Source organism: Petromyzon marinus, chromosome 82 (genome assembly GCF_048934315.1).
Source record: "Petromyzon marinus isolate PM22_M1 ecotype Great Lakes invasive population chromosome 82, UKy_Petmar_22M1.pri1.0, whole genome shotgun sequence".
Lineage (NCBI taxonomy): Eukaryota > Metazoa > Chordata > Hyperoartia > Petromyzontiformes > Petromyzontidae > Petromyzon > Petromyzon marinus.
Genome location: NC_133747.1, coordinates 6118821 through 6128944, shown reverse-complemented (window position 1 = coordinate 6128944; position 10124 = coordinate 6118821). Strand labels below are relative to the sequence as shown.

The window sequence follows — 10124 nt, the reverse complement described above, 5'->3', positions numbered from 1 at the left end:
AAGTGTGTGTGAGTGTGTGTGTAAGTGTGTGTGTGTGTAAGTGTGTAAGTGAGTGTGTGTGTGAGTGTGTAAGTGTGTGTGTGAGTGTGTAAGTGTGTGTAAGTGTGTAAGTGTGTGTAAGTGTGTAAGTGTGTAAGTGTGTGTAAGTGTGTAAGTGTGTGAGTGTGTAAGTGTGTGTGTGAGTGTGTAAGTGTGTGTGTGTGTAAGTGTGTGAGTGTATGTGTGAGTGTGTGTGTGAGTGTGTGTGTAAGTGTGTGAGTGTGATTGTGAGTGTGTGAGTGTGTGTGTGTAAGTGTGTAAGTGAGTGTGTGTGTAAGTGTGTAAGAGTGTGTGTGTGAGTGTGTGTGTGAGTGTGTGTGTGAGTGTGTAAGTGTGTGTGTGTAAGTGTGTAAGTGTGTGTGTAAGTGTGTAAGTGTGTGAGTGTGTAAGTGTGTGTGTAAGTGTGTAAGTGAGTGTGTAAGTGTGTAAGTGTGTGAGTGTGTAAGTGAGTGTGTGTGTGAGTGTGTAAGTGTGTGTGTGTAAGTGTGTGTGTGTGTAAGTGTGTGTGTGTAAGTGTGTGAGTGTATGTGTAAGTGTGTAAGTGTGTGTGTAAGTGTGTAAGTGAGTGTGTAAGTGTGTGTGTAAAAGTGAGTGTGTAAGTGTGTAAGTGTGTGAGTGTGTAAGTGTGTAAGTGTGTGAGTGTGTAAGTGTGTGTGTAAGTGTGTAAGTGTGTGAGTGTGTAAGTGTGTAAGTGTGTAAGTGAGTGTGTGTGTGTGTGAGTGTGTGAGTGTGTAAGTGTGTAAGTGTATGTGTAAGTGTGTGTGTGAGTGTGTAAGTGTGTAAGTGTGTGTGTAAGTGTGTAAGTGTGTGTGTAAGTGTGTGTGTAAGTGTGTAAGTGTGTGTGTAAGTGTGTAAGTGTGTATGTAAGTGTGTAAGTGTGTGTGTAAGTGTGTAAGTGTGTGTGAGTGTGTGAGTGTGTGTGATTGTGTGTGTGTCAGTGTGTAAGTGTGTGTGTAAGTGTGTAAGTGTGTGTGTAAGTGTGTAAGTGAGTGTGTGTGTAAGTGTGTAAGAGTGTGTGTGTGAGTGTGTGTGTGAGTGTGTGTGTGAGTGTGTAAGTGTGTGTGTGTAAGTGTGTAAGTGTGTGTGTAAGTGTGTAAGTGTGTGAGTGTGTAAGTGTGTGTGTAAGTGTGTAAGTGAGTGTGTAAGTGTGTAAGTGTGTGAGTGTGTAAGTGAGTGTGTGTGTGAGTGTGTAAGTGTGTGTGTGTAAGTGTGTGTGTGTGTAAGTGTGTGTGTGTAAGTGTGTGAGTGTATGTGTAAGTGTGTAAGTGTGTGTGTAAGTGTGTAAGTGAGTGTGTAAGTGTGTGTGTAAAAGTGAGTGTGTAAGTGTGTAAGTGTGTGAGTGTGTAAGTGTGTAAGTGTGTGAGTGTGTAAGTGTGTGTGTAAGTGTGTAAGTGTGTGAGTGTGTAAGTGTGTAAGTGTGTAAGTGAGTGTGTGTGTGTGTGAGTGTGTGAGTGTGTAAGTGTATGTGTAAGTGTGTGTGTGAGTGTGTAAGTGTGTAAGTGTGTGTGTAAGTGTGTAAGTGTGTGTGTAAGTGTGTAAGTGTGTGTGTAAGTGTGTAAGTGTGTGTGTAAGTGTGTAAGTGTGTATGTAAGTGTGTAAGTGTGTGTGTAAGTGTGTAAGTGTGTGTGAGTGTGTGAGTGTGTGTGATTGTGTGTGTGTCAGTGTGTAAGTGTGTGTGTAAGTGTGTAAGTGTGTGTGTAAGTGTGTAAGTGAGTGTGTAAGTGTGTAGGTGTGTAAGTGTATAAGTGTGTGTGTAAGTGTGTAAGTGTGTGTGTGCTGACCACTCCAATTCCACCCCCACTCTCACCTATCGTTCTTGACGGGTTTTGGAAAAAATAAAGTTAAATTTAATTAAAATAATTTAATAAGTTGACCAAATTTATTAATTAATCCCCACTTCCTCCTCACACGGACTCACTCCCTCCCTTCTGAAAATGAATATTAGCCAAAGTTTTGAGAACTCATTTTAGTCTTCAATCAGCCAGAGAGACTCACAGAGCCAGACTAAGGCCCCCCATAGGGTTCAGTGTTAATCAGGGAGACTCCCACAGGGTTCAGTGTTAATCAGTGAGACTCCCACAGGGTTCAGTGTTAATCAGGGAGACTCCCATAGGGTTCAGTGTTAATGAGACTCCCACAGGGTTCAGTGTTAATCAGTGAGACTCCCACAGGGTTCAGTGTTAATCAGTGACACTCCCATAGGGTTCAGTGTTAATCAGTGAGACTCCCACAGGGTTCAGTGTTAATCAGTGAGACTCCCATAGGGTTCAGTGTTAATCAGTGAGACTCCCACAGGGTTCAGTGTTAATCAGTGAGACTCCCACAGGGTTCAGTGTTAATCAGTGAGACTCCCATAGGGTTCAGTGTTAATCAGTGAGACTCCCACAGGGTTCAGTGTTAATGAGACTCCCATAGGGTTCAGTGTTAATCAGTGAGACTCCCACAGGGTTCAGTGTTAATGAGACTCCAACAAGGTTCAGTGTTAATGAGACTCCCATAGGGTTCAGTGTTAATGAGACTCCCATAGGGTTCAGTGTTAATCAGTGAGACTCCCATAGGGTTCAGTGTTAATCAGTGAGACTCCCATAGCGTTCAATGTTAATCATTGAGACTCCCATAGGGTTCAGTGTTAATCAGTGAGACTCCCATAGGGTTCAGTGTTAATGAGACTCCCACAGGGTTCAGTGTTAATGAGACTCCCATAGTGTTCAGTGTTAATCAGTGAGACTCCCACAGGGTTCAGTGTTAATCAGTGAGACTCCCATAGGGTTCAGTGTTAATCAGTGAGACTCCCATAGGGTTCAGTGTTAATCAGTGAGACTCCCACAGGGTTCAGTGTTAATCAGTGAGACTCCCATAGGGTTCAGTGTTAATCAGTGAGACTCCCACAGGGTTCAGTGTTAATCAGTGAGACTCCCATATGGTTCAGTGTTAATCAGTGAGACTCCCACAGGGTTCAGTGTTAATCAGTGAGACTCCCATAGGGTTCAGTGTTAATCAGTGAGACTCCCACAGGGTTCAGTGTTAATCAGTGAGACTCCCATAGGGTTCAGTGTTAATCAGTGAGACTCCCACAGTGTTCAGTGTTAATCAGTGAGACTCCCATAGGGTTCGGTGTTAATGAGACTCCCACAGGGTTCAGTGTTAATCAGTGAGACTCCCATAGGGTTCAGTGTTAATCAGTGAGACTCCCACAGTGTTCAGTGTTAATCAGTGAGACTCCCATAGGGTTCGGTGTTAATGAGACTCCCACAGGGTTCAATGTTAATCAGTGAGACTCCCACAGGGTTCAGTGTTAATCAGTGAGACTCTCATAGGGTTCAGTGTTAATCAGTGAGACTCCCACAGGGTTCAGTGTTAATCAGTGAGACTCCCACAGGGTTCAGTGTTAATCAGTGAGACTCCCATAGGGTTCAGTGTTAATGAGACTCCCATAGGGTTCAGTCTTAATGAGACTCCCACAGGGTTCAGTGTTAATCAGTGAGACTCCCATAGGGTTCAGTGTTAATGAGACTCCCACAGGGTTCAGTGTTAATCAGTGAGACTCCCACAGGGTTCAGTGTTAATCAGTGAGACTCCCATAGGGTTCAGTGTTAATCAGTGAGACTCCCATAGGGTTCAGTGTTAATCAGTGAGACTCCCACAGGGTTCAGTGTTAATCAGTGAGACTCCCACAGGGTTCAGTGTTAATCAGTCGGGCTCACAGAGCCAGACTAAGGCCGCTAAATGGAATGCCATGCTTTGATAATCGTCATCATTCTACTCTGGCCAGCGATAATCTGGGGTAAGTGGTAATCAATACATATCAACACCATGATCATGATTATCATCATCATCATTTTATCATGATCATCATCTCTCGCAATCTCTTATCATCATGATCATCATCATCTGTGTGGTGAGTCTATGGGTCTCTGTGTGGTGAGTCTGTGGGTCTCTGTGTGGTGAGTCTGTGGGTCTCTGTGTGGTGAGTCTGTGGGTCTCTGTGTGGTGAGTCTGTGGGTCTCTGTGTGGTGAGTCTGTGGGTCTCTTTGTAGTGAGTATATGGGTCTCTGTGTGGTGAGTCTGTGGGTCTCTGTGTGGTGGTGAGTCTATGGGTCTCTGTGTGGTGAGTCTGTGGGTCTCTGTGTGGTGGTGAGTCTGTGGGTCTCTGTGTGGTGAGTCTGTGGGTCTCTGTGTAGTGAGTCTATGGGTCTCTGTGTGATGAGTCTATGGGTCTCTGTGTGGTGAGTCTGTGGGTCTCTGTGTGGTGAGTCTGTGGGTCTCTGTGTGGTGAGTCTATGGGTCTCTGTGTGGTGAGTCTATGGGTCTCTGTGTGGTGAGTCTATGGGTCTCTGTGTGGTGGTGAGTCTGTGGGTCTCTGTGTGGTGAGTCTGTGGGTCTCTGTGTGGTGAGTCTGTGGGTCTCTGTGTGGTGAGTCTGTGGGTCTCTGTGTAGTGAGTCTGTGGGTCTCTGTGTGGTGGTGAGTCTGTGGGTCTCTGTGTTGGTGGTGAGTCTGTGGGTCTCTGTGTGGTGGTGAGTCTATGGGTCTCTGTGTAGTGAGTCTGTGGGTCTCTATGTGGTGGTGAGTCTGTGGGTCTCTGTGTGGTGGTCGTGGGTGGATTGAACATTTTCCAGAAGTGAAACTCTGAGTCAAAATGTTCAGTGATTAACACTTCCCACTTCAACACACCAACAACAACACACAGACCCACAGACACACACACAACACACACACAACAACACACACCCACACACACACAACAACACACCAACAACACACAGACACACACACAACACACACACAACAACACACAGACACACACACAACACACACACCAACACACCAACAACAACACACAGACACACCAACACACACACAACAACACACACCCACACACACACAACAACACACCAACAACAACACACAGACACACACACAACCCACACACAACACACACAACACCACACAGACACACACACAACACACACACACAACACACACAACAACACACAGACACACAACACACACAACAACACACAGACACACACACAACACACACACACACAACAACACACAGACACACACACAACAACACACACAAGACACACACAACAACACACAGACACACAGCAACACACACACAACACACACAACAACACACAGACACACACACAACACACCCAACACACACACAACACACACAACAACACACAGACACACACACAACACACACAGACACACACACAACAACACACAACAACACACAGACACACACACACAACACACACACAACAACACACAGACACACACACAACAACACACATAATACACACACACAGACACACACACAACAACACACAGACACACACACAACAACACACAACACACACACAACAACACACAGACACACACAACAACACACACAGACACACACACAACAACACACAAAAACACACAGACACACACACAACAACACACAGACACACAGACACACCAACAACACACCAACAACACACAGACACCCACACAACAACACACACAACACACACACAGACACACACACAACAACACACACAGACACACACACACAACACACAGACACACACACACAGACACACACACAACAACACACAGACACACACACAACAACACACACAACACAGACACACACGCAACAACACACACACACACAGACACACACACAAAAACACACATACACACACACACCAACAACACACCAACAACACACAGACACACACACAACAACACACAACACACACAGACACACACACAGGCACACACACACAACAACACACAGACACACACACACAGACACACAGACAAACAACACACAGACACACCAACAACACAGTGATGGTACAGTGATGGTACAGTGATGGTGTCTGTGTGTCTGTAGGAGTATCTTGTACACAGGTCACGCTCAAGGTGACCCCTAGCCTGCTAATGGTACAGTGATGGTGACAGTGATGGTGTCTGTGTGTCTGTAGGAGTATCTTGTACAGAGGTCACGCTCAAGGTTACCCCTAGCCTGCTGATGGTACAGTGATGGTGTTTGTGTGTCTGTAGGAGTATCTTGTACAGAGGTCACGCTCAAGGTCACCCCTAGCCTGGTGATGGTACAGTGATGGTACAGTGATGGTGTGTGTGTGTCTGTAGGAGTATCTTGTACAGAGGTCACGCTCAAGGTCACCCTTAGCCTGCTGATGGTACAGTGATGGTGTGTGTGTGTGTCTGTAGGAGTATCTTGTACAGAGGTCACGCTCAAGGTCACCCCTAGCCTGCTGATGGTACAGTGATGGTACAGTGATGGTGTGTGTGTGTCTGTAGGAGTATCTTGTACAGAGGTCACGCTCAAGGTCACCCCTAGCCTGCTGATGGTACAGTGATGGTGACTGTGATGGTGTCTGTGTGTCTGTAGGAGTATCTTGTACAGAGGTCACGCTCAAGGTCACCCCTAGCCTGGTGATGGTACAGTGATGGTACAGTGATGGTGAAAGTGATGGTACAGTGATGGTACAGTGGTGGTGTCTGTGTGTCTGTAGGAGTATCTTGTACAGAGGTCACGCTCAAGGTTACCCCTAGCCTGCTGATGGTACAGTGATGGTGTTTGTGTGTCTGTAGGAGTGTCTTGTACAGAGGTCACGCTCAAGGTCACCCCTAGCCTGCTGATGGTACAGTGATGGTACAGTGATGGTGACTGTGATGGTGTCTGTGTGTCTGTAGGAGTATCTTGTACAGAGGTCACGCTCAAGGTCACCCCTAGCCTGCTGATGGTACAGTGATGGTACAGTGATGGTGACTGTGATGGTGTCTGTGTGTCTGTAGGAGTATCTTGTACAGAGGTCACGCTCAAGGTTACCCCCAGTCTGGTGATGGTACAGTGATGGTACAGTGATGGTACAGTGATGGTGTGTGTGTGTCTGTAGGAGTATCTTGTACAGAGGTCACGCTCAAGGTCATCCCCAGTGTAGTGATGGTACAGTGATGGTACAGTGATGGTACAGTGATGGTGTGTGTGTGTCTGTAGGAGTATCTTGTACAGAGGTCACGCTCAAGGTCACCCCTAGCCTGGTGATGGTACAGTGATGGTACAGTGATGGTGAAAGTGATGGTACAGTGATGGTACAGTGATGGTGTCTGTGTGTCTGTAGGAGTATCTTGTACAGAGGTCACGCTCAAGGTCACCCCTAGCCTGCTGATGGTACTGTGATGGTGTGTGTGTGTCTGTAGGAGTATCTTGTACAGAGGTCACGCTCAAGGTCACCCCTAGCCTGCTGATGGTACAGTGATGGTGTGTGTGTGTCTGTAGGAGTATCTTGTACAGAGGTCACGCTCAAGGTCATCCCCAGTGTAGTGATGGTGACAGTGATGGTGTTTGTGTGTCTGTAGGAGTATCTTGTACACAGGTCACGCTCAAGGTCACCCCTAGCCTGCTGATGGTACAGTGATGGTACAGTGATGGTGAAAGTGATGGTACAGTGATGGTACAGTGATGGTGTGTGTGTGTCTGTAGGAGTATCTTGTACAGAGGTCACGCTCAAGGTCACCCCTAGCCTGCTGATGGTACAGTGATGGTACAGTGATGGTGACAGTGATGGTGTGTGTGTGTGTCTGTAGGAGTGTCTTGTACACAGGTCACGCTCAAGGTCACCCCTAGCCTGCTGATGGTACAGTGATGGTGTGTGTGTGTCTGTAGGAGTATCTTGTACAGAGGTCACGCTCAAGGTCACCCCTAGCCTGCTGATGGTACAGTGATGGTACAGTGATGGTGAAAGTGATGGTACAGTGATGGTACAGTGATGGTGTGTGTGTGTCTGTAGGAGTATCTTGTACAGAGGTCACGCTCAAGGTCACCCCTAGCCTGCTGATGGTACAGTGATGGTGACAGTGATGGTGTGTGTGTGTCTGTAGGAGTATCTTGTACAGAGGTCACGCTCAAGGTCACCCCCAGCCTGGTCACAGTTCCAGCTGGTACCACGGTCACCCTCCACTGCCTCGCTGAAGCCGCATCGAGGAGTCTCTGCGGAATCATCACAGTCACGTGGAGATTCCGCGCCTACGGACACGCCAATGACAAGGTGGTGATGGTGGTGGTGATGGTGGTGGTGGTGATGGTGGTGATGGTGGTGATGGTGGTGGTGGTGGTGATGGTGGTGGTGATGGTGATGATGGTGGTGGTGATGGTGATGGTGGTGATGGTGGTGGGGGTGGTGGTGGTGGTGGTGGTGATGGTGGTGGTGATGGTGATGATGGTGGTGGTGGTGGTGGTGATGGTGGTGGTGGTGATGGTGGTGATGGTGGTGATGGTGGTGGTGATGGTGGAGGTGGTGGTGGGGGTGGTGGTGATGGTGGTGATGGTGGTGATGGTGGTGGTGATGGTGGTGGTGATGGTGGTGATGGTGGTGGTGATGGTGGTGGTGGTGGTGGTGATGGTGGTGATGGTGGTGGGGGTGGTGGTGGTGGTGATGGTGGTGATGGTGGTGATGGTGGTGGTGGTGGTGGTGATGGTGGTGGTGGTGGTGGTGGTGATGGTGGTGGGGGTGGTGGTGGTGGTGATGGTGGTGGGGGTGGTGGTGGTGGTGATGGTGTGGATGGTGGTGGTGGTGGCGGTGGTGGGGGTGGTGGTGGTGGTGATGGTGATGGTGGTGATGATGATGGTGGTGATGGTGGTGATGGTGGTGGTGGTGGTGGTGGTGATGGTGGTGGGGGTGGTGGTGGTGGTGATGGTGGTGGGGGTGGTGGTGGTGGTGATGGTGTGGATGGTGGTGGTGGTGGCGGTGGTGGGGGTGGTGGTGGTGGTGATGGTGATGGTGGTGATGATGATGGTGGTGATGGTGGTGATGGTCGTGGTCGTGCTGAACCACAAACTCCTCCACCCCCTCCCCCTCCTCCTGCCCCACCACCACCATCACCTCCACCACCACCACCACCACCACCACCACCTCCACCACCACCACCTCCACCACCACTACCACCACCACCACCACCACCACCTCCACCACCTCCACCACCACCACCTCCACCACCTCCACCACCACCACCACCACCTCCACCACCTCCACCACCACCACCACCACCACCACCACCACCACCTCCACCACCACCACCACCACCACCACCACCTCCACCACCACCACCTCCACCACCACTACCACCACCACCACCACCACCACCTCCACCACCTCCACCACCACCACCACCACCACCACCACCACCACCTCCACCACCACCACCACCACCTCCACCACCACCACCTCCACCACCACTACCACCACCACCACCACCTCCACCACCACCACCTCCACCACCACCACCACCACCACCTCCACCACCTCCACCACCACCACCTCCACCACCACCACCTCCACCACCACCACCACCACCATCTCCACCACCACCACCACCACCTCCACCACCACCACCACCACCACCACCTCCACCACAACCACCACCACCAGATGCTCTACCAGTACCACCTGGTGATGCCGCAGTCCTGCTCGTCCACCTCCTCCTCCTCCTCCTCCTCGTCGTCGTCCACCCCGGCGTGGCCCCGCGTCCACCCCGCGGGCGACTTCTCCCTCGTGGTCCGCTCTGCGAGCCTCCAGGACCGAGGATTCTACTCCTGCTCGGCCGAATCGACCCCTCCGCAGGGCGACTCAACACCGGTCGACTGCGCAGGGTGGACGCGGCCTCAAGGTGGTGGTGGTGGTGGAGGTGGTGGTGGAGGTGTCGGGGTGACTCTCATCGTGACGGACGGGGGAGGTGGAGGAGGTGGAGGAGGTGGAGAAGGTGGAGGAGGTGGAGGTGATGGAGGAGGCGATGGAGGTGAGTTAGTGATGGTGGAGGTCGTGGAGGTGGTGGTGGAGGTGGTGGTGGTGGTGGTGGTGGTGGAGGTGGTGGTGGTGGTGATGGTGATGGAGGTGGTGGTGGTGGTGGTGGTGGTGATGGTGATGGAGGTGGTGGTGGTGGTGGTGGTGGTGATGGTGATGGAGGTGGTGGTGGTGGTGGTGGTGGTGATGGTGATGGAGGTGGTGGTGGTGGAGGTGGTGGTGGTGGTGGTGGAGGTGGTGGTGGTGGAGGT

General features: G+C 50.2%; 1 long non-coding RNA gene across 1 annotated transcript; it reads left to right on the top strand.

The window, feature by feature from the left end:
• Positions 1–1979: 1979 nt before the first annotated feature.
• On the top strand, positions 1980–9868 carry LOC142907730 (uncharacterized). Its single transcript, XR_012931242.1, has 3 exons — positions 1980–3823; positions 7955–8121; positions 9502–9868. It is a non-coding gene; the product is annotated as an uncharacterized LOC142907730 (long non-coding RNA).
• The last annotated feature ends 256 nt before the right edge of the window (positions 9869–10124 follow it).